The 26,299-nt window shown below is 49.3% G+C and overlaps 1 protein-coding gene across 1 annotated transcript in view; it reads left to right on the top strand.

The window, feature by feature from the left end:
- The window catches only part of LOC137522868 (galactoside alpha-(1,2)-fucosyltransferase 2-like), a 79,527-nt gene that overhangs the window by 23,088 nt on the left and 30,140 nt on the right, over positions 1 to 26,299 (top strand). The gene's annotated exons all lie outside the window — the stretch shown is intronic.

Here is a 26,299-nt window from a genome sequence, read left to right on the forward strand (position 1 = left end):
ACTTACTCTTACTGTACTAGGAGTCTAGGACACTCAGTCACTGTCCATAGGCTACTAGCTCCTGCGTGCGTGCACTCACTGTCTGAGTGTACACACACAACACACACTCTATTTCCTTCTGATCGCTGATTGATTATCGTAATTAGTTAGTTCTACTTACTGTTACTACTTACTCTTACTGTACTAGGAGTCTAGGACACTCAGTCACTGTCCATAGGCTACTAGCTCCTGCGTGCGTGCACTCACTGTCTGAGTGTACACACACTAAATTTACTTGTGATTACTACTGATTATTGTAACTGCTAGTTGTACTTCCTGACTGTTACTACTTACTTACTGTACTAGGGGACACTCACTCAGTCACCTCACCAACCAACCCACTCCATTAAAGTACCCCACTTTTCAGCCGCCCTTTTAAAAAACTTTTCTCTATACGCCCAAAACATTGAAGATGTCTGGAAGTGGCAGCCAGCGCGGTTTGGGCAAGGGGAAGGGCAGCAAGGGAATCAGGAGGAGAGGGAGCAGCATTGTGGCAAGCCGCGGCCGCGCCACCATGCACAGTTCCGCAGCAGCAGCAGCAGCGTCAGTGGCTAACATTCCTCCCATAGCCACTGGCCGTGGACGCCTTGGGCGCCGCCCAGCAGGAGCATCTGCAACTCACGCTGCAGAGACACAGCAGCAGCAGCGTGTAGCACCTGCTCCCATTTTCCTCCAGCCGGGTCGGAAACGTCCCATTGCGGAAAAGGATGCAGACACTGTGGTGCAACTCATGACGGAGGATGAGCAGCCCGCCATCAGCTCTGCATCCGAGGCCTCCACCCTCACCACCACCACCACCACCACCCCTGTTCGCAGCAGCCGCCCAGCAGGGTCTGGGGAGGAGGCCAGTTCACCGTCACTCGCCGACCTGTCATTCAGCAGTCTTTTGACCCCAGGCATCATGAGTAAATTGTCTGCTGTTGTTGGCGATCTTGAGGAGGAGATGCTGATGGGCACTTTGGGGGATGAGGGATTGGACAGCAAGACTGTGGCGACAGTCAAGCAGCCCATCCATGCATCAGGAGAGGAGTTTGGGGGGTCCGCATCCCAGCAGGACATGTTTCAGGAGGGGGAGGATGATGATGACCCGGTGACAGACAGAGACTGGGTGCCACCACCTCCAGGGGATGTCGTCCTCAGCAGCTCTGAGGAGGAGGAGGAGGATGCTCTTGTGGGCCTTGCAAGGAGGCGCATCATTGCAAGCATTGGCAGCAGCAGTAGGCAGGTCCCACAGCCTGCTGGTGTCTCAGGCTCAGCAGCAGCAGCAGCAGCATCTGCCAGTACCACCACCAGCCGCACCCAAGACCCCCAAGCCCCCCCCCCCCAACCACCACAGGGAGACAGGCAGCAGCGCTTCCATGCCGTAGGGGGATGTTTAAGTCACCAATCTGGCGATATTTCACCATGCCCACTGTGTACAGCAAGTACGCCACTTGCAACCACTGTCAGCGAAAGTTGAGCAGAGGTGCAGACCCCTTAAAGTTCTGCACCAGCTCGCTCATCAACCACCTTGCGGCTAAACATTTCCACCAGCATGAGGAGTTCCAGAGGCTGAAGGCATCTGGTGCTGGCAGTGGCACCACACCCATCACTGCACAGCCTTCAGCAGCAGCAGCAGCAACAGCAGCCACCCGCCCTCCTGCTCCTCCAGCAGCACCAGCAGGAGTGCGGAAACGCACTGCTCCTCCCCCCTCTGCAACTCCTGCCGCCGACACTGAGGCCTGTTCTGGCAGCCAGTCCTCAGTGGCCTCCTCTGCTGTGTCTGCTGATTCCCGTGTCAGCAAAAGGCCACGCCAGAGCCTTTTGAGCGAGTCCTTCCAGGGGGTGGTTAGGGCTCTGCCTCCCAGCAGCCGTCGCGTGCGGCAGCTGAACGGCTTGCTGGCACGGGCCATGTGCTCCCAACTCCTGCCGTACACGCTCGTGCAGGAGGGGAGCGACATTCGTGCGCTGCTTGCTTGCGCAGCCCCAGACTGGCAGCTCCCCAGCAGACACTTCTTTGCCCGCAAGGCCATTCCTGCACTGCACCGCTTTGTGATGGCTAATGTGGAGCGAGGGCTGGAGCACGCGGTTGGTGAAAGGGTCCACGTCACCATGGACTCCTGGAGCAGCCGCTTCGGGACAGGCCGCTACCTGTCCTTCACTGTCCACTTGGTCAGCTTGGTGGAAGGGGGTGAGGATGGGAGAGCAGCAGCGGGCACAGCAGCAGCAGCAACACAGTGGGTGGTGCCACCCCGCAGGGTCAGGGGAACTGCAGCAGGTTCCTCCGATCCTCTGCCATCCTCCGGCACACCTGGCCAAACCCCCCGCCTCAGCAGCAGCGTGAAGGCCCGCCACTGCCAAGCGCTGCTGCACTTGGTCAGCCTTGGGAAGACCAAGCTGACGGCAACCCATGTGTTGGCCAAACTCCAGGAGCAGGAGAGGATTTGGCTGACCCCCAGAGGCCTCAGAGTCGGAGAGGTGGTGGCCGACAATGGGGCCAATCTGGTTTCCGCAATAGACAGGGGAAACCTGACCCACATCCCCTGTCTTGCCCACGTGCTGAACCTGGTGGTGCAGAAGTTCCTGCGCACCTACCAGGGGATGGGCGAACTGCTGGAAACGGCAAGGAATGTTGTGCGTCACTTCCGGCGCTCGGCTGCAGCCTGTGCGAGCCTGGAAGACGTGCAAAAGGAGCTGGATCTGCCACGCCATCGGCTGATCCTTGACGTTCCGACTCGCTGGAACTCCACCCTGGCGATGTTGGAGCGTCTGGTTGAACAGAGGCACGCTGTCAAACAGTACCTTGCCCTGGCCACTGTTTCCGCAGCTCAGAGAAGGGACAAGACCAGCAACATCCCGTCCATCGTCCCCGATGATGACTGGAGGCACATGCAGCAGGTGTGCTTTGTGCTGGCTCCCTTCCTGCAGGCCACAAACATGGTGAGCAGGGACCATGCTATGGTCTACGAGTGGGTGCCCCTGGTTTCTCTGCTGAACAGGGCCCTCGATGCTTTGCTGGAACAGGGAGCGGCAGCCTTGGACCAGCAGGAGCGGCAACCAGCTGCGCAGTCCACCTCTGAGGGGGAGGAGGAGGAGGACTTGGTGGAGGTCCCTGACCTGGCTGCTGATGAGGGGGATCAGCACAGCGCAGCTGAGTTGGTGCGGGGGTGGAGAGAGGATGAGGCGGCAGAGGAGGAGGATGAGGACAGCACTGACGTCGATGTGCCAGCAGACGTGGCCCGCCTCTTCCCAATGGCAGCGCACATGCTGACGTGCCTGCGCAGGGACCCCAGGGTGATCCAGATGAAGCAGAGGGAGGAGATCTGGATCAGCATGATGTTGGACCCACGCCTCAAGGGGAAGTTGAGCCAGTTCCTGCCGCCTGCAGGAGGAGACCCAGCGCAACAAATAAGGAGCTTGCAGCAGGCCCTTGTTGAGCGCTTGGAGGAAGCCTTCCCCCAGCCTTCCACCCCCACTGTCCAGCAGCCAGCACAGAGGCAGCAGCAGGTGCCTGCATCCAGCAGCAGCAAGCGCCCCACAGACCTGCTGTCTCTCAGCCACGAGCTCTACAGGACTGTAGAGGCTCCGGCAGCAGTGACTAGAGAGGAGATGCATGCAGCAGCATCCTCCTCCGGTCACAGCCAGCGCCTGACCCGCATGGTGGCTGACTACATGGGGTCGTACAGCGGGCTTGACAGCGATGCCCCTGTTGATCCCATGGAGTATTGGGTCAAGCGCATGGAGATCTGGAGCGAGCTGGCGCAGTACGCCCTGGAAGTGCTGTCCTGCCCCCCTTCCAGCGTGCTGTCCGAGCGCTGCTTCAGTGCAGCTGGTGGCGTGGTCACCGAGAAACGCTCACGTCTGTCTCACAAGTCTGTGGACAGACTGACGTTTCTCAAGATGAACCAGGCGTGGGTGGAAGGCGAGTTCCTGGCCCCTGTTGTCGGCGAGAGGGGGACATGAACTGGCTGCCGGAACCATCGTTAATGTGCCTTACCACCCTTTACCACCTCCTGGCTCCTGCTCACTAAGCCAGCCTGGTTCACTTTGACTATTACGTCGCCTGCAGCCACACATTTTACACCTACAGTGGGCTGCTGTGTACTGCCCTTCTGCTGTCTGTCTGTGTTTCCCACTGCAAGGGTACACAGAATTACCTTCTTCTGCTGCCACTCTGCCACCAGCTATTACGTCAAACAATAGCTATATTGGTTGTAAAACCAAAAACCAAAAAACCATTAAAAAAAAAAAAAAAGGTTTAATTTTTCTGAGGTGCCCGGGTTGAAAACTGTGTTGTCCCAGTTGTGTATTGGACACAATGTGGGCTGCACGACCGCTGTCTGGGACCTCCTGTTGTGTTTATTTACAGCCCTGGTATCACCGCTAGGTACCAGGGCTATTATGTCACGCTGCCTACCTGCTGCCACACTCACACTGCTCCTCCATACCTCCTCCTGCTGCTGCTGCTGCTGTCTGTCTGTGTTTCCCACTGCCAGGGTACACAGATGATTTACCTTCTGCTGCCACTCTGCCACCAGCTATTACGTCAAACAATAGCTGCTCGCCTACTCCTCCATTCCTCCTCCTGCTGCTGCTGTCTGTCTGTGTTTCCCACTGCCAGGGTACACAGAATTACCTTCTTCTGCTGCCACTCTGCCACCAGCTATTACGTCAAACAATAGCTATATTGGTTGTAAAACCAAAAACCAAAAAACCATTAAAAAAAAAAAAAAGGTTTAATTTTTCTGAGGTGCCCGGGTTGAAAACTGTGTTGTCCCAGTTGTGTATTGGACACAATGTGGGCTGCACGACCGCTGTCTGGGACCTCCTGTTGTGTTTATTTACAGCCCTGGTATCACCGCTAGGTACCAGGGCTATTATGTCACGCTGCCTACCTGCTGCCACACTCACACTGCTCCTCCATACCTCCTCCTGCTGCTGCTGCTGCTGTCTGTCTGTGTTTCCCACTGCCAGGGTACACTACACAGATGATTTACCTTCTGCTGCCACTCTGCCACCAGCTATTACGTCAAACAATAGCTGCTCACATTACTCCTCCATTCCTCCTGCTGCTGTTGCTGTCTGTCTGTGTTTCCCACTGCCAGGGTACACAGAATTACCTTCTGCTGCCACTCTGCCACCAGCTATTACGTCAAACAATAGCTATATTGGTTGCAAAACCAAAACCAAACAAACCATTAAAAAAAAAAAAAAAGGTTTAATTTTTCTGAGGTGCCCGGGTTGAAAACTGTGTTGTCCCAGTTGTGTATTGGACACAATGTGGGCTGCACGACCGCTGTCTGGGACCTCCTGTTGTGTTTATTTACAGCCCTGGTATCACCGCTAGGTACCAGGGCTATTATGTCACGGCGAGCTGCCTGCCTCATTGACTGCCTGCTGCCACACACTCATCCTCCTCCTCCTGCTGCTGAATTTACCTCCTGCTGTCTTTGTGTTTCCACTGCCAGGGAGCACATACAATGGCGCTTCCAACATGCGTGCGCCCACCAGCTATTTGTTACGCTCAAAAATAGCTGCATTTCTTTAAAAAAAAATTGAAAAGAGAAATACGTAAAGATGATGAAGAAGAAGATGAAGAAGAAGAAGATGAAGAAGATGAAGAAGAAGAAGATGAAGAAGAAGAAGATGAAGAAGATGAAGAAGAAGAAGATGAAGAAGAAGAAGAAGATGAAGAAGATGAAGAAGAAGATGAAGAAGAAGAAGATGAAGAAGAAGAAGAAGAAGATGAAGAAGAAGAAGATGAAGAAGAAGAAGAAGAAGAAGAAGAAGAAGAAGAAGAAGAAGAAGAAGAAGAAGAAGAAGAAGAAGAAGAAGAAGAAGAAGAAGAAGATGATGAAGAAGAAGAAGATGATGAAGAAGAAGAAGAAGATGAAGAAGAAGAAGATGAAGAAGAAGAAGAAGAAGATGAAGAAGAAGAAGATGAAGAAGAAGAAGATGAAGAAGAAGAAGAAGATGAAGAAGAAGAAGAAGATGAAGAAGAAGAAGAAGATGAAGAAGAAGAAGATGAAGAAGATGAAGAAGAAGAAGAAGAAGAAGAAGATGAAGAAGATGAAGAAGATGAAGAAGATGAAGATGAAGATGAAGAAGAAGAAGAAGATGAAGAAGAAGAAGAAGATGAAGAAGAAGATGAAGAAGAAGATGATGAAGAAGAAGAAGATGAAGAAGAAGATGATGAAGAAGAAGATGAAGAAGAAGATGATGAAGAAGAAGAAGATGAAGAAGAAGATGAAGAAGAAGATGATGAAGAAGAAGAAGAAGAAGAAGATGAAGAAGATGAAGAAGAAGAAGAAGAAGATGATGAAGATGATGAAGAAGAAGAAGAAGATGATGATGAAGAAGAAGAAGAAGAAGAAGAAGAAGAAGATGATGAAGAAGAAGAAGAAGAAGAAGAAGATGATGAAGAAGAAGAAGAAGAAGAAGATGAAGAAGAAGAAGAAGAAGAAGAAGAAGATATAGAAGAAGAAGATCTAGAAGAAGAAGAAGAACGATAAAGAAGAAGAAGAACAAGTATATACAGTAACACTACTGAACAAAATTTAGGACACAACTTCTCTTTCCACATTTTTTTTTAAAGGAACATCCCCACATAATCACTTGCTGTTGTTACTTGGAAAAAAAGATGTTTCTTGCATCATTCACCCTCAAAACAAGTGTTGGAAGCTATTTAAGGCCAATTCGAATAGTCAGCTCGAATAGTGAGCTCGAATACCGACTCGAATAGTGAGCTCGAAGTCCGAGGTCGAATCGAATAGTAAAAATTATTCGACTCGAATATTCGACTGACCTCGAATAATTTACTATTCGAATTCGACCAAACTCGAATTTTAAAAAGGGGTATTTGAGCATCACTAGTATGAGCAAGGGCGTAGGGCCCGTGGTCGCAGCGGTCGCCTTGGCGACCGGGCCCGGCTCCTGAGGCGGGGAGGGGCCCGGGGGGCCCATCTCCGTTTGGAGGGCCATGCGGCCCGTGCACGCTGGTAGGGGGGAGCCGCAGCCGCGGGGAGGGCAGCCCGACCTCTCCCTCCCTTCCTCTCCCCGGGGCCCCCCCCTCAGATGCAGAGTGAGCGGCTCACGGAAGCGCTGTAGGCAGAACTCACCTCCCTGCGTTCCACTCGCCGCTGATCTCCTCTCTGGCTGGCTCTGCATAGATGCTGTTACACACGCAGCTTCCGGCTAAACAGGAAGCTGCGTGTGTAAGCATCTATGCAGAGCCAGCCAGAGAGGAGATCAGCGGCGATTGGAACCAGGGACGGAGGTGAGTTCTGCCTACAGCGCTTCCATGAGCCGCTCACTCTGCATCTGAGGGGGGGCCCCCGGGGCGAGGAAGGGAGGGAGAGGTCGGGCTGCCCTCCCCGCGGCTGCGGCCCCCCCCCCCCCTCCATTATGGGGACGGGGCATCTACCTACCTGCCCTATCCTGGGGGGCAGCTACCTAATCTAACCTATACTGGGGGGCACCTACCTAATCTATCCTGGGGGGCAGCTACCTAATCTATCCTGGGGGGCAGCTACCTAATCTAACCTAATCCTGGGGGGCAGCTACCTAATCTATCCTGGGGGGCAGCTACCTAATCTATCCTGGGGGGCAGCTACCTAATCTAACCTATACTGGGGGGCACCTACCTAATCTATCCTGGGGGGCAGCTACCTAATCTATCCTGGGGGGCAGCTACCTAATCTAACCTATACTGGGGGGCAGCTACCTAATCTATCCTGGGGGCAGCTACCTAATCTATCCTGGGGGGCAGCTACCTAATCTATCCTGGGGGGCAGCTACCTAATCTAACCTAATCCTGGGGGGCAGCTACCTAATCTATCTTGGGGGGAAGCTACCTAATCTATCCTGGGGGGCAGCTACCTAATCTAACCTAATCCTGGGGGGCAGCTACCTAATCTATCCTGGGGGGCAGCTACCTAATCTATCCTGGGGGGCAGCTACCTAATCTATCCTGGGGGGCAGCTACCTAATCTAACCTATACTGGGGGGCACCTACCTAATCTATCCTGGGGGGCAGCTACCTAATCTATCCTGGGGGGCAGCTACCTAATCTATCCTGGGGGGCAGCTACCTAATCTAACCTATACTGGGGGGCAGCTACCTAATCTATCCTGGGGGCAGCTACCTAATCTATCCTGGGGGGCAGCTACCTAATCTATCCTGGGGGGCAGCTACCTAATCTAACCTAATCCTGGGGGGCAGCTACCTAATCTATCCTGGGGGGAAGCTACCTAATCTATCCTGGGGGGCAGCTACCTAATCTAACCTAATCCTGGGGGGCAGCTACCTAATCTATCCTGGGGGGCAGCTACCTAATCTATCCTGGGGGGCAGCTACCTAATCTATCCTGGGGGGCAGCTACCTAATCTAACCTATACTGGGGGGCACCTACCTAATCTATCCTGGGGGGCAGCTACCTAATCTATCCTGGGGGGCAGCTACCTAATCTATCCTGGGGGGCAGCTACCTAATCTAACCTATACTGGGGGGCAGCTACCTAATCTATCCTGGGGGCAGCTACCTAATCTATCCTGGGGGCAGCTACCTAATCTAACCTAATCCTGGGGGGCAGCTACCTAATCTATCCTGGGGGGCAGCTACCTAATCTAACCTATACTGGGGGGCACCTACCTAATCTAACCTATACTGGGGGGCACCGACCTAATCTAATTTATACTGGGGGCACCTACCTATCTAACCTATACTGGGGGCACTTACTTATCTAACCTGTATTGGGGGCACCTAGCTAGCCTATACAGGTGGCAACTAAACTGGCTACCTATATTGGAGGCACCTACCTAACTAACCTATACTGGGGGCACCTACCTATCTAACCTACGCTGGGGGCAACTATTCTGGCTACCTATATTAGAGGCACCCACCTAGCTAACCTGTACTGGGGGCACCTATCTATCTAACTTATACCGGCGGCGCCTGCCTATCTCACCTATACCGGGGGCAACTATACTGGCTTACCTATGCCTGACTACCTATACTGGGGGTACCTATAGCTGGCTATAGGGATTTTGATATGTGCGTGCATCCGTCGGGTGTTGCCGGGGGAGGCGGGGCTGTTGTTGCCGGGGGGGCCCCACATCCAGATTCTGCATCGGGGCCCAGAGGTTTGTAGCTACGCCACTGTGTATGAGATAGGGCTTGGACCAGCACAACAGAGTAACCAAGCAGCTCAGGGTGACCCAAACCACTCGTAATGTATAGGGTGGTAAAAGGGACCAAAAAGACCTCCTACTAAAAAAGCAAAGCTTGGTGTAATTTGCCTTCCTAAAACAGAAATAAATATGCAATTATTCAGCTATAAGTGAACATTTGTGGTTACCCACAATGCACTGCTACTAAATATGCAAATAATTCCTTTTTCCCCTTAGTAAGCCAAGCAAGCATCCAGAGCCACTGGATGCTTGCTTGGCTTACTAAGCATATAGCTTTAAATTTTACACAGTCATATCAAACCCACATGTGACAGCCTGGTTCTGTCTTTTGTTCCTCATCAGTACATGGCAAGGATTGATATGGCTGTATGAGATAGTGCTTGGACCAGCACAACAGAGTAACCAAGCAGCTCAGGGTGACCCAAACTACTCGTAATGTATAGGGGGATAAAAGAGACCAAAAAGACCTCCTACTAAAAAAAGCAAAGCTTGGTGTAATTTGCCTTCCTAAAACAGAAAGAAATATGCAATTATTCAGCTATAAGTGAACATTTGTGATTACCCACAATGCACCGCTACTAAATATGCAAATTATTCCTTTTCACCCTTAGTAAGCCAAGCAAGCCTATAGCTTTGTTATGATCGCTTCTGCAGCGTTTACTGCTGACTGCACTGGTATTGCAAACCAAGCAGTTCTAATGTCATTACATGCATTTGCTTGCATAGTTTGGTTTGCACTTAAACTAGTTGCTGATTCCATCTGCAGTCGCTCTGAAGTTTATGACAGTTTAATATGCTTTTGTGTAAACAAACATTGTCTGCTGCAGTGGAGGGGCGGTCCCTTTCCTGCAGGCTGCATATCATTGTCTGCCTTTTCCTGCTATCAGCCTGTGATTAATTACCATTCACTTGTGTGGGAATCTGCAGGTCTGCTCCCATTGGATGACCTCAGTATAAAGAACTGCTTCCTGCAATGCCTCATGGGCTATCATAGTTTCAGACTCTATCTGTTACTCTGCTCGTGCCCCACCTCGTTCCTGGTCCGTGTGGACTGCGCTGACTCCTGCGAAGGGGTCAGCGAGTCCTCCTAGTTCTGCTCTTGTTCTAGAAGTTGCTACTTGCTTGTCTTGTGTCATATATTGGTTCATCGCCAATATATACGCATACTTGCGCATTTTGTTATTTTCCTTGTATTCGTGTTACGTTAATATATCAGTGTCGCTGATATATACGTACACGAACTGTTTATTTCCTGTGTTCAGCTAGTCAGTTTTCCAGCACGTTTTGGTAGTTTGCGCGTATCGTGAACACCCGTGCTGAGCTAGTTATCCTGTTCCTGGTCCTGTTTGTGGATTGCGTTCATCTCTGCGAAGAGATAACGAATCCTTCTGAATCCTGTTCCTGGTCCTGTTTGTGGATTGCGTTCATCTCTGCGAAGAGATAGCGAATCCTTCTGAGTCCTGTTCCCTGTATTACTTCAGTCTTAGTCAGAGTTCCTGCTTATGTCATATATCGGTTCATTGCCTATATATACATATGTTAGTCAGACGTTACGAATAGTTTCATTGATAGCTGTAATTGTAATACGCTAGGAAAACATACTTATTGTATATTTATCTGTGTTACGTTCATCTATCTCGATCCTGCTATTTCCTGTCTCTCCTGTCCTGTCTTTGTGAGGCACGCCATCGCCGCAACGCATTGGCTGCCTCATTCCAGTCTGTCTGGTTTTGGACGCTTGCTGTCGCTAAGTAATCGCTAGCTAGCAAGCGTTCATTCTGTCTACCTGTCCTGATCTCCTCAGTCCTGGTTTATGCGCTCAGCGCTACCTTGCGCTGAGACGTTATTACGAAAGTGTTTGTGGCTGTTCAGATCTGCACCGGCTCTGTGCACCACAATCTCCTATTGGAGTCAGTCCTCTCCTCCACTAAACTGGGGATATCCTGATCCCTTGTGCTGGTGTGTGTACCTCCTTCACGTCAGCTTATGTGTTGTATGCTGACTGTGGAGATTACACCCCCAAGCTTAACATGATGATAGCCCCATTACCAATCCCCATTGTGGGGGGGGTTCCCAGCAAAAATGACACTGTTTGTTATGGTTCCTGTTCCTTTAAGAAATTTGAGAAGCTCAATTCTGAAACAGAAAATGAGTTTTTTTCTGAATGTGCCAGGTTCCTGGCCAATCCTGAGCTCCAGGCTACTCCTGTTTCAACGTGGGCCCCCCAGCTAGTTTATGTTTTATTTAAGGGAAGATTGTTTCAGTGGGCCTACGATGTCTTGGATCATACCAATTTAAAAGAAAGACCACTGGAATTTCTAGCGTTTGTGATCCATAACTGGCTGCGCAAAACCGATTTGCCTAGCCCTTTTGATAAGCTCCTGGCAGCTTGTCAATCAGCTGCTCCTTCTACTGCCTACAAAAATAATCAGCAAGCAGATAATTGTTCTGATAACTTTTCTTCTGCTAAGGCAGCAGGGTCTAAAGCCAAACGTAAACGCTCCAAAAGAAAAGCGTTACAATCAGCGGAGTCGTTGCCCTTGGCGACTGCGCATCAGATCTGTAACGAGACTCCACCATTAGCAGATAATGAAATTCAGTCACCATTCAGGGGAGTCAAATGGACCTATGAAACTACTAATGAACTTTCATTGCTAGCCAGGGAAAATAAAGGTTCTTGTTTAAATGAATTATCTGAATATGATTATGAAGATATATTACAGAGTATTGAACAGATCAATTTATTCGTGCAGCAAGGGAAATTTGCATACACTACAGTTCAATACTTGCTACAGGTATTGGAGATCCTTAGGAATAAGAAATCGGCCAGTCACCTGCTAAATAACCCAATGTATGTTTCTGCCACTAACACATTTGCAAACTATGATCAGCCGGAATGCTCAGCTGTTAAATATGCATGGGATCCTCCATTTGAGAAAGGAGAGATGGAAGCTCTGGTCTATGAATGGAAGAAAGATGCAAGTTCATTTTGTCAGTTTTACAGTGCAAAAAGTGAATTAGTATTGAATGCATGCATTAAGTCTGCTTATAACCTAATAAAAACTGGTGTGTGTGGGTATGACTTTGTGGCTCCATTGATCGATGTGTGGAGAATGATTCTGGACGATTTTTATGCAATTCAATCAGTTGATACCAGGGAAGACACACTGTCAAGTGGAGATTGTTCCACTTCCTCAGTTCCTGAGGACTCGCCTGCTTCAGCACCTTTGGCTGATTCAGCGAGTGATTCTGAGCTCCTTTTGTGTGAAATTGAAGTTCCTGTAATTCCACCCTGTACCATGGATAACTCAGTGTTACTTCCCAGTAAGACAGAAATTACTAATACTTCCTTAATCTTGCCCTGCACAAATTTCTCAGCAGAGGACCCAGAAGTCCTGCTGACTTTCGAGTCCAGCCTAGCCAGTACTCATGACTCTTTGTTTAGTGAAACAGACACCAGAAAAATCTTGCCTGTCTCTGCAAACACTTCTGCAGAAATTACCTGTGTTAATAAAGTTCAACTCCTGTCTGATCCAGCAGATGCCAATAGATGCACTATATCAGTTTCCGAGTCCCAGCAATCCTGTCTAGTAAACTCAGAACCCCAGCATCTGAATTTTCCAATTTTACAAATGAATGGTGATTCAGATGCGCAAACATTGTGTCTTGATCTTCCTGTTTCTACACCTCGCTCTAGTTTCGTGAATAGCTCAGAGCATCTGCTATGTGAACCTGAAATCGCAGAATTATTACCTTGTTCAGAAAATTTTCCAATAAATTTGCCCTGTACCATGAATTGTGCAGTAGATCTCTCCAATGAAACTCAGGTCACAGAATCATTATGCTGTCCAGCAGGTGCTTCCATGGTTTTGCCCTGCAATATGGACTGTTCAGTGATCCTGTCCAGTGAAGCTGTGGTCGCAGAGTCTTATGCTTCACCCAGTACTTTGGATACTTTAAACCCTTTAGCAGAGGAGGCTGAAGCACTGCTTACCTCAGTTGGTGTTGCAGTAATATTCACTTGTCTAGCAGCTGTTTTGGAATTACAGTCTGCTCTAATAAAACTTGATGAATTTCTGCCCAGCGAAGCAGAAGCCATTGAAATATTGTCCTCGTCAGCAAGTGTGTTAGATACCTTGCCCTGTACACAGTCTGATTTAACCAATGTTGTTGAGTCCCTCTCCAGTGTTGTAACAGCCGAGGAACTCCAGCCCTGTCCTCTGAATGTTTCAAAAGTCTTGCCCTGTAACATGGATAATTCTGACTCGCTGGAAAAAATAATAGAAATCTCAGAATTTCAGTCCGGGTTAATGAGTGTTTCTGAAACCCAGCCCTGTATCCTGGAAAATTCTGGTTCTCTGGCCGGTGTGGCAGAAGTTCCAGAGCCCCCTTCCTGTCTAGTGAGTTACTCAGTTTTGCCTAGTTCAGTGGGGATTGCTGCAATATTGACTTGTTTTGCAGCCCTTCATGAGCTCCAGTCCAGTGTATTTGATGAGTCTCTGTCTAGTCCAGAAGAAGCTATGGGAACCCTGTCTAGTTCAGTGCATACATCAGAAGATTTGCCCTGTCTTGTAAATGCCCCTGAACATGATTTGTTAATAACCCTGCTGGAATCAGCGACATCTAAGTCTGATCCTGCAGTTTTTAGTGAGAATCCAGTAACTATGAAGTCTAGTCATGATGAATTTTTTTTGCCCAGTTCTGGTTTCGGTCCTGTCTTGACTGACTTTGAGGTTCGCAGTTCCTTGACATGCCCAGAGGTTTCTCTTGTGCCGGTGTGCCCAGATGTGCTTCGTATGCCAGACTGCCCAGATTTGTCTGTGTTAGCGTGCTCACGTGCTTCCCTAGTGGAGACATGTTCTGATGTTGCCGGTTGGCCTGCATGCCCGGAGATGGTTCTGGTCCCTAAAAGCCCTGATCTTGATGTTTGTCCTTGTGACCCTGACTCTGGAGTTGCCCTGGGTTCCATAGGGGTTCTTGATAGTTCTCCATGTGAGCCTAAGGGGCGTTCTGACCTGTGGGGATCTCTTTGGAGCTTCCAAGTGTTCTGGGAGATCTCTGAGGAAACTTGTCCTGGTACCTTGGACTGGTTCAACGGTGGGTTTTGTGTTGGTAGGGACAGTTCCGGTGGGCATTGCAAAGGCTTTGGCGTTTTTGGACAGTCCTTGGAAGGCGGTGGGTATCGCGCAGAGAGTTTCTTGGGGTTGTTTTCTGGAAGTCGTGGTTCTGATGGGTGTCACACTGAGGCTTGTAGTGCTGACGGGCATGGTTCGGTAGGTTCTGGTTCCAATTGGTCTAGTTTTGGTGAGACTGATTCAGGAATTTGGTTTTGTCGGACGGATCCGACCTTCATGAATTTTCAGTCAGATCAGTTTGCTGGATTTCCCACTTCTGATTTTTTGGTTTGGGTGGTTCAGGAGAAATATGTCAGTTTTCATAGGCGTCCAGAAGCCGCGTTTAAGGGAGGGGGTACTGTTATGATCGCTTCTGCAGCGTTTACTGCTGACTGCACTGGTATTGCAAACCAAGCAGTTCTAATGTCATTACATGCATTTGCTTGCATAGTTTGGTTTGCACTTAAACTAGTTGCTGATTCCATCTGCAGTCGCTCTGAAGTTTATGACAGTTTAATATGCTTTTGTGTAAACAAACATTGTCTGCTGCAGTGGAGGGGCGGTCCCTTTCCTGCAGGCTGCATATCATTGTCTGCCTTTTCCTGCTATCAGCCTGTGATTAATTACCATTCACTTGTGTGGGAATCTGCAGGTCTGCTCCCATTGGATGACCTCAGTATAAAGAACTGCTTCCTGCAATGCCTCATGGGCTATCATAGTTTCAGACTCTATCTGTTACTCTGCTCGTGCCCCACCTCGTTCCTGGTCCGTGTGGACTGCGCTGACTCCTGCGAAGGGGTCAGCGAGTCCTCCTAGTTCTGCTCTTGTTCTAGAAGTTGCTACTTGCTTGTCTTGTGTCATATATTGGTTCATCGCCAATATATACGCATACTTGCGCATTTTGTTATTTTCCTTGTATTCGTGTTACGTTAATATATCAGTGTCGCTGATATATACGTACACGAACTGTTTATTTCCTGTGTTCAGCTAGTCAGTTTTCCAGCACGTTTTGGTAGTTTGCGCGTATCGTGAACACCCGTGCTGAGCTAGTTATCCTGTTCCTGGTCCTGTTTGTGGATTGCGTTCATCTCTGCGAAGAGATAACGAATCCTTCTGAATCCTGTTCCTGGTCCTGTTTGTGGATTGCGTTCATCTCTGCGAAGAGATAGCGAATCCTTCTGAGTCCTGTTCCCTGTATTACTTCAGTCTTAGTCAGAGTTCCTGCTTATGTCATATATCGGTTCATTGCCTATATATACATATGTTAGTCAGACGTTACGAATAGTTTCATTGATAGCTGTAATTGTAATACGCTAGGAAAACATACTTATTGTATATTTATCTGTGTTACGTTCATCTATCTCGATCCTGCTATTTCCTGTCTCTCCTGTCCTGTCTTTGTGAGGCACGCCATCGCCGCAACGCATTGGCTGCCTCATTCCAGTCTGTCTGGTTTTGGACGCTTGCTGTCGCTAAGTAATCGCTAGCTAGCAAGCGTTCATTCTGTCTACCTGTCCTGATCTCCTCAGTCCTGGTTTATGCGCTCAGCGCTACCTTGCGCTGAGACGTTATTACGAAAGTGTTTGTGGCTGTTCAGATCTGCACCGGCTCTGTGCACCACAATCTCCTATTGGAGTCAGTCCTCTCCTCCACTAAACTGGGGATATCCTGATCCCTTGTGCTGGTGTGTGTACCTCCTTCACGTCAGCTTATGTGTTGTATGCTGACTGTGGAGATTACACCCCCAAGCTTAACAAGCTTTAAGTTTTACACAGTCATATCAAACCCACATGTGACAGCCTATTTCAGACCTTTGGTTCTCATCACTACATAGGGTATCATTCATAAAGCATTTCCGCATTCGGAAATGCTTAAAACAGCGGACTTTCCCGCACACGTAGCAAAATCTGCATTCATAAAGGTTCCTTCCGCATCAAAAGCTGACATTACCGAGCAGAGCGATAAATCACCGCCTTGTGCGGTGATTGTTGTAAAAAATGTAGCAAAATGTTAATTCATAAAGATCACCGCAAGCGGTGTGAGGTCGGGAAGTACCGCTCCCTCTGATGTGGCGATAACAATGTTAAGTGAATGGAGACACAGCTCCCAGGCAGCTGCAGTAGAGCGGAACACGGAGAAATGTATCAACTCGGCAGCTTCCGTGTCTCCGCAAGCCTACCGCCAGCCTAGTTCGGGTAATCTCCACACTGCTACCGCACCTGGATACTTTTTTATGAATCAGCAGCCAGAAGTCTAAAACACCGTCAGTGGTGTTTTCCCACACTGATTCTCCATACCGACAGCACTTTCATGAATGATAGCCATAGCAGGGATTGATATGGCTGTATGATATAGGGCTTGGACCAGTACAACAGAGTAACCAAGCAGCTCAGGGTGACCCAAACTACTAAGAATGTATAGGGGGATAAAAGAGACCAAAAACCCCTCCTACTAAAAAAAGCAAAGCTTGGTGTAATTTTCCTTCTTAAAACAGAAGCAAATCTGCAATAATTCCGCTATAAGTGAACATTTGTGGTTACCCACAATGCACTGCTACTGAATATGCAAATTATCCCTCTTTGCCCTTGATTTGATATGACACTACTTCTTCTTCTTGCTTGGACCAGCCCCTTCTTCTTGCTTGGACCGCCCCTGAGGGCAGGGTGCTACTTCTTCTTCTTGTTTGAAGGTTGAGGCACTTACTCTATTATATATATAGATTCTGCAGATCATTCATAATCAAGTATACATCTGTATTATTGATGATTCTGCAGATCATCAATAATCAGATATACTCTCTGTGTGCTGACACCAATCGTTACAATATGTTACGGAGAATAGTGGGTACAAGTCAAAACAAGTTTTCAAAAAGACCATGTAGTTTTTGAGAAAATCGATTTTAAAAATGCAAAACAAAATGTTTTTTTAAGCTGAAAAATGATAGTTTAAAATAAAAAAAAAACAAAAAAACATTTTTCTTTGTATATTTAGAATCGATCAAAAACTACATGGTATTTTTGAAAGACTCTTTTGTGACTTGTACCCACTATTCTCCTTGCCATATGTAGCAATATCGGTAGCAATAACATGTATGGGGGTTTTGCCATTCACCGCCAAAATCGGCACAAAATTACCCATAAGTTACACGTAAATTCATGGGTAAATACAAATGCTTACAATTGCATACAAAATGAATTACTCTTTTCCCTAAAATTACGCATTATGATTACGATGCCTCGATGCATAAATGCGAATTACGCATAGGCATAATTTCTGATCATCACTATACTAAACCTGTGTGTCCATGTTCCAGGAGCAACTTGTAGATGTTCTTGCCCAATTATTGTGTCCCCCATGTGTCCTCCTTTGTCCCCTTCTGTTCCTCATGTGTCTCCTTCTGCACCCCTATGTCCACCTTTGCTTCCCCTCTGTGTCCCCTTCTGTCTCCCTTTGTCCTCATTTGCTTCCTGTGCATCTCCTTCTGTCCCCATGTGTCCGCATTTACTGGCTGTGTGTCCCATTCTGTTCCCGTGTCCTCCACTGGCTCCCTTGTGCATAACAATAACTAGTGGCAGCACAGTTCACCTAATCCATAATCCAGCAGCCTGGAGAGGTCTGTGATCTCCGCTGGAGCCATGGATGAGGTGAGCCATGAAGCAGCTACTTATACTTATGCACAGTGAGCGCAGGACATATTGGGGGGGAGGGCCAGAGGATGACACAGGGGGACAATACAGGTAGTCCCCGACATTGCAGTGGGTCGGCAGTTCGCATCAGTGGGCTTTGGTATGTCAGGGACTCCCTGTATTTTGCATAAAAGATGCAGGGACTTTTTCACCCCATTATTGGGGGAGAAAAAGTGCGTCTTATATGCCAAAAAATACGGTACCGAACACCTGTGTTTTAAATTTTCCCAGAATTATGAAAAAAAAATGATTGCAAATGTTTGCGTCTATACATTAAGAAATCAACAATCTACACTACACCATTCTATTTTCATAAAAATTGATTTAAACTATTGCCGACCGCATCACGCCGATGGGTGTGGCCGTGGGAGCAGCCCCAGGACCGCCTAATGCCGATCAGCGTAAAGATCGCGCGCGCATCTCTGCTTCATAGGCTCCGCTCCGCCTTCAGTTTCCCAGTAGTGTTGGGCGAACACCTGGATGTTCGGGTTCGGGTCCGTTCTGCTGAACATGGGCCAGATGTTCGGCATGTTCGGCCCGAACCCCGAACTCAATGGAAGTCAATGGGACCCCCGAACATGCCGCTTTTGGGGGCCCTATGGGGTCGCAGGCATAAGGGAGGAGCATGCCCCGATCGCGGGGGGGGGGGGGGTCGGAAATTCCCCCCACCCCTTCCGCTAGTGCTCCCCCCTCTGCCCGCTTCCCCATAAAAAAAGTTTGCGGAAAGTTAATAGTACCTGGTGGCTGGCTGGCTAGCTGGCAGTGGTGAGATGAGTGAGGAGGAGTCCGACTAGGAGACGCGTTGAGGCCGGGCAGCAGGCGGTTCAGCGGTAGTACCCTTGTGGTACTTCCGCCCTTTCTCTGACCTCACGTCCTCTACGTGATGACGCATACGAGGGTACGCGTGACGCTTACCCTCGTATGCGTCATCACGTAGAGGACGTGAGGTCAGAGAAAGGGCGAAAGTACCACAAGGGTACTACCGCTGAACCGCCCGCTGCCCGGCGTCAACGTGTCTCCTAGTCACTGCCAGCCAGCCAGCCACCAGGTACTATTACTTTTCCGCAAACTTTTTTTATGGGGAAGCGGGCAGAGGGGGGAGCGCTAGCGGAGGGGGTGGGGGGAATTTCCGACCCCCCCCCCCCGCGATCGGGGCATGCTCCCCCCCATGCCTGCGACCCCACAGGAGGGCCGTATTCGGGCGAACAGGGCCCTGTTCGGCCGAACAGGGGCCCTTTTCGGGGGGCATTGAGTAGTTCGGGCGAACCCGAACTAAAAGGCTGAACACCATCAGAACAGAACAGGGTGATGTTCTGCAGAACCCGAACAGTGCGAACACTGTTCGCCCAACACTATTTCGCAGCCGCTCGGAGACTGCTAAACGCCGAAACCACGTCTAATTACCACGTACATTGCTGCGATCTAAGGCAGTGCTGTACAGAGGACAGCCATGTGACACGACTGTCCCCTGCAGAGGCTCAGGGGTGATCGGCTGTCATAGGCTGAAGCCTATGACAGCTGATCACGGGGATTAAACACTGGGGGGCCGCGATCAGACCCCACCAGCAGAAAGCTCTGTTGGTGGGGAGAAAAGGGAGGGGGGAAATCACTTATGTGCTGTGTGTGCAGCCCTGCAGCTTGGCCTTAAAACTGCAGTGGCCTATTTTTCAAAAAATGGCTTGGTCTTTAGGGGGAGTTTAACACTGTGGTCCTCAAAAGTTAAAAAAAATCCATAATTCCCAATAGACTTACAGCATATAGAAAAAAAAAGGGAAATTAAAATTTCTCAAACAAAATATAAAAATCTTTCGATTTTTCTGTACAACTGATCCCAGTAACTTCTGGAGTCGGTGCTTAAAGCTCATGCGCGGCCCCTCCACTTTCCTATTGCCGTTAGTGTTCTGCACCTCTGCAGTACTACTGGGCAGGTGCAGAACTCTCCTTGCCACAAGTGTGCAACAGGGGAGCACACGTAGCCGCACTGCACATGCACCGACTGGCCGCAACTGGCCAAAGTTACCAGGAGCCCTTATGGAAGATCCCGAAGGCGGAGGACGGCGCCAAGGGAGCGATGAGGCCAAAGGGAGCTGGAGGAAGCCCCAGGTATGTAGGAATTTTTTTTTTTTTGCTTCATCTTAAGTACACTTTAAAGCATGCAGCCTTGTTATGTGGGAAGGATTGGGATTTATCTGTGACTTCTCAATAAAAAGAGTTTATTTGCATAAACAGTTTGCTTTGCAGCAGCAGGAACCAGCACAGCAAGGACAGGAGCAAACACCCGCCCAACAAATAGTGTTGCAAATGTGACTGCACATCCTGATGAGTCTCCCATGATGTTTGACAAAGAGCCTGAAGATCTGGTACTGTAGATCTGCAATGCACAGTGCAGGTGTACTGGGTTGGTTTCTAGTAGTGGATAAGTCAGGGGCATTGCTAGGACCTTGAAGGATTCAGGGCACCCTAGGACACATACATGAAAAAAAGGCGCCTGCAAAAAAGGAGGCAGGGGATTGACGCTGGTAAAATATCGCTAAAATTAGCAATAATCTACTACTGGATTTTGATAGTAAAATATCGGTACATATTACTGATATTTTACTATGGCTAAACTTAACCCTACTCTCACACAGAACCCTTCCCTGGTGGTGCTAACCCTAAGACCTCCCCTGGTGGTGCCTAACCCTAAAACCCCCTCCTAGAGCTAACCCCCTCTCTTCCACAAAAAGGCAGCGATATGCAGCTATAAAGGTAAATTTTGGTGCCCGGAGACATCCGATTAGTGGTAAAAGGGGGCAATACTCCAGCGGACCCTACTTGCAGAAAATAAATTTGGCTGGCGGATAATAAAAATTGCGGAATTGACTAGCAGGCACCTTCAGGTGCCAAAATTTACCTTCATAGCTGCATATTGTGGCTATTCTATAAGCCACGATTTGTGGCAAAAAAGGTAAAATTCTGCAGCCGCCATTAACCCAAATTTCCATTTCATGCAGTAAGATGCGGCTTTTCCTATAGGCGTCTATCGCGGCGCTGTTTTTTTTCCGAAAGGGCTCCTGTGCTCATTTTTTCCTCCTTTTGCCCTGGGACACCTTAGAGAAAGGAGGAGGCACAGCGCCTGCTATGCAAATTGCCCCCTCTATGCTAAAATTTACCTTCTTAGCAGCATATCGGGCCTATTCTAAGAGCCAGGATTTGCGGCAAAGAAGGTAAAATTAGCACCCTGAAGTGCCTGCTAACGGCTGTCGCCGTGTGCCCAAATTTCCCTTTCATGTTGCAAGATGCGGCTTGTATCATCGGTGTCTATGGTGGCACTGGTTTTTTTCAAAAGGGCTCCTGTGCCCTTTTTTCTGTTTCACCCTGGAGCACCTAGGAGAAGAGAGGAGGCGCACTGCAACGAAAAATTATTGTGACCATGTCTGGAAGTGGAAGTCCAACTAGAATGGTGTAACTCAAAGGCCAAAGCAAAGTTGGGCAAAGAAACCCTAAGGGCCCTTTCGCACTGGCACGGTGCTGTTCGGCAAATTGCCTAATGAAACCCTATGGGGAAGTTCATCCTTCCCACGTTGCGGTACGCTGCACTGGAAGTGCCTCATCTAATGCTAGCGCAGAACTACATTACCATGTAGGACCCGCAGCGTTCCTACGTCGGCCCAGAAATGCTTCCACATACCCGAAGCAGGAAGTGACCACAAGCGCGCATCACTTCCTGCTTGATTGGTGGCCGTATATTTCAGTACTATTGGGACTGAGTCATGAAAAAAAGACTCTCAGCATAAAGTAGATATTAGAAAGATCCACACTTGAGCAGGCCACCACGCTCAAAGTAACATCAGGTTTATGTATAGGAGGATCTGTTTGAGTGATGAAACCACAAGGCAATTCTTGAGTTCAAAAATTCAAAATCACACTTTATTGTATCAAAAAGATCATCAAAAAGTAGGGATGGGACGAATCCACAATTTCTTCGAATCCGAATCCGGATCCGAATCTAAAAAGGTTCTTGAATATCTCGACCTTTCGAATCCCGACTCTAACGAATCCTGCACATAAAAATTGTGCGATCCGTGGTATAGTTGCCCGCAGTATAGATACCCAGGCATAGGTAGCGAGGTAAAGGTGCCTTCAGTATAGCTAGCTAGGTATGGGTGCCTTCAATATTGGTAGCTTTCAGTATAGGTAGTAAGGTATAGGGGCCTGCAGTATAGGTAGCAAGGTATATGGGCCTTCAGTATAGGTAGCAGGGTTTATGGGCCTTCAGTATAGGTAGCAGGGTATATGGGCCTTCAGTATAGGTGTCAGGGAATATGGGCCTTTAGTATAGGTAGCAGGGTATATGGGCCTTCAGTATAGGTAGCAGGGTATATAGGCCTTCAGTATAGGTAGCAGGGTATATGGGCCTTCAGTATAGGTAGCAGGGTATATGGGCCTTTAGTATAGGTAGCAGCGTATATGTGCCTTCAGTATAGGTAGGTAGCAGGGTATAGAGGCCTTCAGTATTGGTAGCAAGGTACATGTGCCTTCAGTATCGGTAGCAAGGTATAGGGGCCTTCAGTATAGGTAGCACAGTACATGTGCTTTCAGTATTGGTAGGTAACTAGGTATAGGGGCCTTCAGTATAGGTAGCAGGGTATATGTGCCTTCAGTATAGGTAGCAGGGTATATGTGCCTTAAGTATAGGTAGGTAGCTAGGTATAGGGGCCTTCAGTATAGGTAGTAAGTAGTGTTGGGCGAACAGTGTTCGCCACTGTTCGGGTTCTGCAGAACATCACCCTGTTCGGGTGATGTTCGAGTTCGGCCGAACACCTGTTGGTGTTCGGCCAAACCGTTCGGCCACATGGCCGAACTAAGAGCGCATGGCCGAACGTTCCCCGAACGTTCGGCTAGCGCTGTGATTGACCGAACGGGTCATGTGGTTCGGACCCGAACGCGCTCTGATTGGCCGAACTGTCACGTGGTTCGGGTAAATAAATACCTGAACCACGTCATATCTCCGCCATTTGTCTGTGGGTTTAGCTTTGGGTAGGCAGGCAGGGTAGTTCGCGCTCCAGCCACGCTAGCCAGGGTTCCCTCCTAGTCATTGTGTCGCTGCTGGGAATAGTAGTACACCGCTCGCTCAGCCACACTATATAGCATTGTGTTTACTGCCACTCTGTGTACCTCGCTCAGCCACACTATATAGCATTCTGTTTACTGCCACTCTGTGTCTGCTGGAAATAGTAGTACACCGCTCGCTCAGCCACACTATATAGCATTGTGTTTACTGCCACTCTGTGTACCTCGCTCAGCCACACTATATAGCATTCTGTTTACTGCCACTCTGTGTCTGCTGGGAATAGTAGTACACCGCTCGCTCAGCCACACTATATAGCATTGTGTTTACTGCCACTCTGTGTACCTCGCTCAGCCACACTATATAGCATTCTGTTTACTGCCACTCTGTGTCTGCTGGGAACAGTAGTACACCGCTCGCTCAGCCACACTATATAGCATTCTGTTTACTGCCACTCTGTGTACCCCGCTCAGCCACACTATATAGCATTCTGTTTACTGCCACTCTGTGTCTGCTGGGAATAGTAGTACACCGCTCGCTCAGCCACACTATATAGCATTCTGTTTACTGCCACTCTGTGTACCTCGCTCAGCCACACTATATAGCATTGTGTTTACTGCCACTCTGTGTCTGCTGGGAATAGTAGTACACCGCTCGCTCAGCCACACTATATAGCATTCTTTTTACTGCCACTCTGTGTACCTCGCTCAGCCACACTATATAGCATTGTGTTTACTGCCACTCTGTGTCTGCTGGGAACAGTACTACACCGCTCGCTCAGCCACACTATATAGCATTGTGTTTACTGCCACTTTGTGTCTGCTGGGAATAGTAGTACACCGCTCGCTCAGCCACACTATATAGCATTGTGTTTACTGCCACTCTGTGTACCTCGCTCAGCCACACTATATAGCATTGTGTTTACTGCCACTCTGTGTCTGCTGGGAACAGTACTACACCGCTCGCTCAGCCACACTATATAGCATTCTGTTTACTGCCACTCTGTGTACCTCGCTCAGCCACACTATATAGCATTGTGTTTACTGCCACTCTGTGTCTGCTGGGAACAGTAGTACACCGCTCGCTCAGCCACACTATATAGCATTGTGTTTACTGCCACTCTGTGTACACCGCTCACCCAGCACACTATATAGAATTGTGTTTACTGCCACTCTGTGTCTGCTGGGAACAGTAGTACACCGCTCACCCGCCACTGTATAGCATTGTGCTCTGTGTCGCTTCTGGGAAAAGTGGTACACCGCTCACCCACCGCTGTATAGCATTTCTGTACTGCCACTGTACTGCTGCCAGTCAGCGTGTACTTTAAGGATAAGTGAAATGAGGAAGAAATCCGGTGAAAGAGGGAGGGGCAAGGGAAGAGGTGTTTCCCCTGACGGTTCACGTACAGGCCACAGGGGAGCACCCAAGAAAACCCACTCAATACCGCCCATGTTGTCCAGGACAACAACCCTCACAAATCCAAAAGAACAGGACCAGATAATTACTTGGATGACCTCTCAAGCGTCCAGCAGTGGGTTAAGCAGCACCAGCACATCACGCACGAGGTCCGAGTCCTCAGCCAGTTACAAGGAGCCAGTGGGCACAAAGCTGACACAACCGGCAGTGACACCACGCACACAACTGCCAGATAACCAGTCCGATCAATTACCTCAGGACACAATGGGGTATTCGCAGGAGCTATTCCCAGCCCAACAAACTTCCACCTTTGAAAGGTCAATGGAGGAACAGCCAGAAATGTTGTGCCCGGATTCACAACTATTAACTGTGGGAAATGCACCGCGCACTGAAATGCAAGGCGAGTCCGAGGACTTTGAAACCCAAATCCCAGAGCAAGTTGGGCAGGAGGGGTTGCAATTGCAGGAGGTCGGCCGACAAGATCTGGAAGACGACGTTGGAGTGAGCTGCGCAGAGGTTGTTCTGGGGAGCTCTACTCCACGGCAGCGGCCCCCCACAATGACATATGACGAGTTTGAGGAGATGGAAGAGGAGGGTATGGACAATGTGGACATAGACCCAGATTTTGTTTGTGAACGAGAACATCGCCGTTGTAGCAGCAGCACAGATGAGTCTGTTGAAGAACCCACTGCTGCACGAGTTCGCCTTGTGCCACAAGGTAGGCGGCGCGCAATTTCAGGCACCACAAGCGTGGAAGTTCAAGTGAGAGGCAAAAGAGGCGCAAACAGAAATCGCCAGCAAGGCAGGTGCTCCAAAGTCTGGGCTTTCTTTGAAGACTGCACTGAGGATGGTACTATGGCGATTTGCAAGGTGTGCAAGACCCGCCTGAGCAGGGGGAAAAGTATTAACAACCTCTCCACCACCAGCATGAGCTGCCACATGCTATCCAAACATCCCACTCTGTGGGCAAACGCGGCAGGACAGGGTACCAGCAACACTGCCTCCCTTGGGGTCACCAGACTCACCACCAGACCCGCCTCAGCAGCAGCAGTAGCCCAGCCATTGTGTGGTTCACAACATTCACAAACATCAGACGCTGACACTGTCACTTTCCGGAGTAGTGCTCTTGAGGTCTCCCAGTGTTCATCAAACACAACAACCAACAGCCCTTCAGTGTGCAGCCCTACGATTCAGTTGTCTGTCTCGGAGATGTTTGATCGCAAGAGGAAATTGCCAGCAAATGACCCCCGGGCCGTGGCAGTAACAGCCAGCATAGCCAAGCTTCTGGCCTGCGAAATGCTGCCATATCGAGTGGTGGAGACAAACAGCTTCAAGGGCATGATGTCAGTGGCCATCCTACGTTACGTGGTTCCCAGCCGCTACCACTTTGCGCGCTCTGCAGTGCCTGAGTTGCATGAGGACGTGGTCAGCAAAGTAACCCGAAGCTTGAAGAATGCCGTTGCCTGCAAGGTTCACCTCACCACTGACACCTGGACGAGTGCGTTTGGCCAGGGTCGATACATCTCCCTTACCGCGCACTGGGTGAACCTTGTGGAGCCTGGCAGCGATTCCTCACCTGCAGAGCCGGGCCGACACATAGGCTGGCGAGGCTACGGCCTCTGGGCGCCTGTCAATCAATAAATCATGAGCGCATTTCGGATGGACGGAGGCTTCCTTAGTGCTGCTGCCCGCCCTGCAATTTACCGGCCGCGGCGAGAATTTGTCTATGTATACAGTGTACACTCTCTCTCTCTCTGAGAGAGTGTACAGTTGCCATGGCTACAACGCTGCCTGCTTAGTGGCATGCAATTTGCCACTAAGCCAGCG

This window comes from Hyperolius riggenbachi, chromosome 6 (assembly GCF_040937935.1).
Source record: "Hyperolius riggenbachi isolate aHypRig1 chromosome 6, aHypRig1.pri, whole genome shotgun sequence".
NCBI lineage: Eukaryota > Metazoa > Chordata > Amphibia > Anura > Hyperoliidae > Hyperolius > Hyperolius riggenbachi.